The sequence below is a fragment of the Alexandromys fortis genome, unplaced genomic scaffold (assembly GCF_014885135.2).
Source record: "Alexandromys fortis isolate MF-2015 unplaced genomic scaffold, M_Fortis_MF-2015_v1.1 scaffold_22, whole genome shotgun sequence".
Lineage (NCBI taxonomy): Eukaryota > Metazoa > Chordata > Mammalia > Rodentia > Cricetidae > Alexandromys > Alexandromys fortis.
This window is the reverse complement of record NW_026067900.1, coordinates 15,657,669-15,663,392: the sequence shown is the minus strand read 5'-3', so window position 1 is coordinate 15,663,392 and position 5,724 is coordinate 15,657,669.

The following is a 5,724-nucleotide window of genomic DNA, read 5'->3' as shown; positions in this document are numbered from 1 at the left end:
GCCTATTCATCTGAAATACATCTCTGTACATCTAGAAAATCTAACTAACATGACTATAAGCTTGACTATTATAGATAATTATCTATTAACCTATATTTCTTAATTATACATTTTTTTAAAATATTTATTTATTTGTTATGTATACAATATTCTGTCTGTGTGTATGTCTGCAGGCCAGAAGAGGGCACCAGACCTCATTACAGATGGTTGTGAGCCACCATGTGGTTGCCGGGAATTGAACTCAGGACCTTTGGAAGAGCAGGCAATGCTCTTAACCACTGAGCCATCTCTCCAGCCCTTAATTATACATTTTTAAATGAGCTACACAAACACCTAATCAAAAGAAGAAATATACATATAATAAAATTGACCTTAAATTTGTTAATAAACCAAAATCCATACCAATGCAAAGTATGCATCTCTATAGCATATCCCCCTTTAAATATAAAGAAACATTTATAAACAATATTTGGAAATTTGGGCGTAGTTCTCTTCAAACTGCTTCCTGCTTTTTGTTGGGGAAAGTATTTTGGGGGTATTCACAGTGACCTTTCAGGAGGTATTGGTCCATCAAAATACATTAGTCTGGAATTAATCCACAGGTTTTCATCTTCTGTGGAAACAAAAGCAGAACCTCTTTTCCAAAGCACAATATCCTTAGACCCAAATTCTGAAATCAAGATACCTTTAAAATATATACACTGGTTTAGCCTAACAGCCCATAAAATAAAATGTATCTCTGTATTTAGCTCCTTTATAGTCAAAAAAATTCAAAGAAACACAATAATATGCATAATCCAGACTCTCTGTGTATTTTCCATCTTTATGTGGCTTATTATTATTTTTTACTCCTTTTAATCTATGACTGTCTATACTCTTCATTGTTATGTTTTTTAAAAGCCATTTAAACTTCTTTTATAACTCTCTATACTTTTTCTTCTTTATCCCAAGCCTACATACATTTATCCAACATTGTGACCCATTTAGAGGTCTTTTCCATCTGAATTTGTCTTTACTGTAATTATGTTTTTGACCAGGACAACTTCTTAAAATGTTAAGTGCTTCTTAAGAACCTAAGCTGTGGCATATATATAGGGTATATATAGCCCTTCCTGCTTGCTCTGCCAAGTCCAGCATGGTGGAGCTGTTTGTTGTCTCTGAGAGCCATGTACATTGCCCCATTTTAGGCACACAGCGGGTCTATGCTGCCATTAAGCAAGGTGTAGCAGTCTGCACAAGCCCCATTTAAATGCTACACAACCAGACCTTGTCAGAGTTTGCGCTGGCAGCATGGCCCAGGAAGCCACTGCCATTTTATTTATTTATTTTTTGCTACTGCTGAATCAGGAAAACCTCTCTTAAAGGAGCCACAGCATGCTACCAGCAAGCAAAGCCCATTTGAGAAAAAAAAAAGTGGCCAAACTTTGTTTTTTAGTGTCTAGAATTCCTTTCCAAGCCCTCTCAGGTTTTATGTGGATTTTAGTTGGCCACATTGGCGCCAATTTGTTGACAAAGGTCACTTGTTTATTTCCTGACTGCACAGCCCCAAAATAATCACACAGAAATATAAACCACTGCTTTGTCCATTAGCTCGAGCTTCTGATTTTCTAGCTCTTACATCTTAATTTAACCTATCTCCATTTCTTCTTCTTGATAGATGTCTATTAGATGTCCGAGAGAATAATGTCAGGTATAGATTAGTAACTCATATTTAACATACCTGACTATTTTGAACTAACAGGTTACATTAAGTTATGAGTAAACTGTTTTTACCCAGCAGAAAGTAAAAGTGATGAAAACCATTCACTTTTCATCAAAATTGCATTGTAGTAAGTGTATTAATTCTGTTTCGGCCATTTAATTCATTTTTTTATGTTTCTGGATCGTCAGTATCAAATTCTTGCCAAAAAAAAATCTGACTGAAATGGAATTTTTTTGACATACATTCTGGAGGACACAATAATTTCTATGAAGTTATCAGGGACCGTATCTTGAATTATACATTATTTTCCAGCTCTTATTTATATTCAGCTCCTACTATCATATCAGTAGTCATAAAATAAGCTAAATTACAACTACAACAGACTTGTACTTGTGACTAAGTGGACTCCTAATTTTATCAGTAATTATTATAAATAAACATTACTTAATAGACTTCTCTATTATAGTTATATAATAGCTATAATAGTGGGAAGGTTTCAAATATACTTAGAAAAACATTCGTTTGCCTTTTAAATACCAATTTTATTTTATTTTATTTTTTTGGTTTTTCGAGACAGGGTTTCTCTGTGGCTTTGGAGCCTGTCCTGGAACTAGCTCTGTAGACCAGGCTGGTCTCGAACTCACAGAGATCCGCCTGTCTCTGCCTCCTGAGTGCTGGGATTAAAGGTGTGCGCCACTATCACCCGGCTAAATACCAATTTTAATGTCCTGTTTTTTTTGTACCCTTTAAAAAAGGGGAGCCATAATTTAATATTCTATAAGGAATAGGGTCAGGAAAGGTTTGTTCTAGCTTTAGAGTGAAGGTCCTTTACTTTGTCAGTGTTCTTTAGCAGTTTCCTTACAGGTTGAAACATTCTATCCTGCAGGTAATTTTTTTTTTAAAGACAGAAACCTTGTTTCTGCAGTTCTGATGCTGTCCTGGAACTCACTATGTCTGGATCAGGCTGGCCTTGAACTCACAGAGATCAGCCTGCCTGTTTCCTAGCTGCTGAGAGTAAAGATATCCAGTTTAAAATTTGTGATTGGTTGTTGTTCTTTGTGTGTATGGGTGTTTTGCTCACTTGTCTGTGCACCATGTACATGCATTGGCCATACGGAACTGAAGGTACAGAAGGTTGTGTGCTACCTTATGGGTGCAGGGGAATTGAACTCTGGTCCTCTGGAAGAACAGTATTTGTAACCACCAACCTATCTCTCCAGTTCTCCCTGTAAACTCCTTAAACAAAAGGTAAACAACTCAATATAGCTTTGGAAAGGAAGTCTCTGAAACTGACCATATTTACTGGGCCCTCCCTACCAAGAGTAAAGACTGCTGAGGGTCACTCTCAGACAAGCCAAGCTTCAAAGACTCTTGAGACCAGACCGGCTGCTTGAAGAAGCAGAAATCAGAAGAGCTGCCTGGAAGAGGTTTAGACCAGCTGAGGTACCTGGGAATTGCACTCTCTGTTGAGCTGCCTGTAGTCTGTGCAGTGTGCTCCAGGTTCCCAGCTTTGTGACCTGCCACCATGCTTCAGTGGGCTTTGGTGATGCAGCTGTCTTTGAGTCATTTCTGTATCCCTTACCTGTATTCCTGTAAATGACTCCTATCAAATTCACTAGGTCACCAATTATGCTTTGGTGGTATTGTAGGGTAAAAGGGACAACTGGAGCAGGAAACCAGCCAATCATTGAGCACCCTGACTCTGAACCCAGAGTCAAAGAAAGAAACACACCCTATATTTGAGACCTAGGCCAGGGATAGAAACACCTTTATCCATGAAACATCTTTATACCCAGAACTAAAGACATGTGCCCTGGCTCTGAAACTAGTGTCAAAGAAACACACATTGTCCCTAGAATCAGCCAGTGAAAGAAATGTGCCCTGGTCCTAAGATTAGAGTCAAAAAGCTAAAAAGGACCAGTGAAAGAAACATAGTTTGGCCATGAAGTCAGAGTCATCTCTGCCCCTGACCAGCTAAACTGACCAATCTCTGAGCAGGAAAAAAATAACCAATCCCCCTTCTTTCTGGGAAAACTCCTCCCCGAAGAAGCCTCTCTATTCCCCTCACTTAAGAGCCATTAATCCCTTCGAGGCAGACACTCTTCTCAATTCCTCCTTCCCAAATAAATCTCTTTCTCAAAAGAGTCTTGGGTGACGACCTTAATTTGCTGGTGCAGAGCAGAAGAACCTGGCTGGGGGGGTCCCTTAGAGAGCTGAGCTGAAAAACTTTGCTGAGATGCTCCCTAGGGGGCCTCAGCAAGGCTGAACAGAACAGAAGGAACCTTGCTAGGATGCTCCTCAAGGGGGGCTGAGCAAGGCCAGGCAGGGAAAAGTAACAACTTTTCCCGAAACTGAAGAGAGAGCTACATTTCTGCAAGGGCTTCCCCTTTAGCAGAGAGTTAGCAAAAGAAGAAACATCTTGGGCTGGAGAAGCAGATAGCTCTGCTAGAACGTTCTTTTAAGGGAACAGAGCAGAACTCAGCTGTAATGGCTCTCTAGGAGAAGAGTAGGATCCCTATATCCTGCAGGGAGACCATTCCCCCGCCGCACCCCAGCTTCAGGTAGCCTGGCTTCCTGATAGTCAGGACACCTTTACTACAGGGCTGAGCTGTCCTATTGCGGCTCTACACTGACCCCCTCCCCAGAGCTGTCCTATGGTGGCTCTGAGTATATCCTGGCTTCCTGATAAGTCAGGATATCCCTGCAACACTACTGTAACACACTCCCCTACAGGCATCCATACTTGGGTCAGCCATGGGCTCTCTATCTGGGTTGACTGCATGTGTGTTGTGCCTCACCAGGAAAAGTCTTGTCACACAGCAATCAGAAGTTAAATTTCATCAGCTGACAAACAACTTTATACCTTTAGTCTTCCTCTGTAACCATAGCATGCCTATGGCAAATGGGAGGTAGGCACAGGAGGGCTGCCAGGAAACTCTCGGTCAGCTTGTCTGGAGTACAAACTTAACAGCAGAAACAAGGAAGGCACCACCCAGCAGGGTGGAAGGTGAAACTGACTCGACAAAGTCCAATGACCTCCACATGCAGGTGGTAGCATTTATACACACTACAGAAATAATCTTTAAAATGTGCTTGGTAACCTTACAGGATTATCTACAGATATTTCACACTTTCAACTTATAGAATCATATAATCAGCCAGGCGTATATAAATATGTGTGCACTAACGTTCCATGGTTGAGAAGAGTCTACCAACATTAAAAAGTGACTGGTTTTTCCCATAACATCTAGGCATATCTTGCAGGCAGGTTGCTATTGTAGCTCTCAGGGTTTATAGCTGGTGAGATTGATGGTTACTTTTTTCCTCCAGTAATAGGTGTAGTACTTTAGTCATGGGGGTAAAGCTTCTTGTTGGGCACCAGCTCAATTTCTCCATGGTCAATTGCAAAGTAAGTGATGTTTTCATCAACAGAGCCTCACCATCAGACTATAGAGAGTAACCAAGAGCCTTGGCAAAGCCTATATTTGGGGTGTGTCTATGGGACCCCTTTGGCCAACATCTCAAAAAAATATGTAACCTATTCCTGTCATTGAGGAATTTATTTGGTGGAATATGATATCTACTCGAGGTGTTGTCTCCTCCACTATATTGTAAACCCTATTTTAACTACTTTTATAATATGTACATTTTTAAAAAATATTTATTTATTCATTTGTTATGTATACAATTTTCTGTCTGTGTGTATGTCTGCAGGCCAGAAGAGGGCACCAGACCTCATTACAGATGGTTGTGAGCCACCATGTGGTTGCCAGGAATTGAACTCAGGACCTTTGGAAGAGCAGGCAATGCTCTTAACCACTGAGCCATCTCTCCAGCCCCTATAATATGTACATTTTAGGAAGCTTCTACAGTAGTAGGTTTCACATGACTTCAAAAGTTAGTGCTTATTGTCCCTCCCCATATTACCCTCCTCTTCTGCTCATTTCATGTAACTGTTCTTTTTTTTTTTTCATTTTTTTGTTTTAATTCCATTTTCCCTTTACCACACTATATTGTTTCCC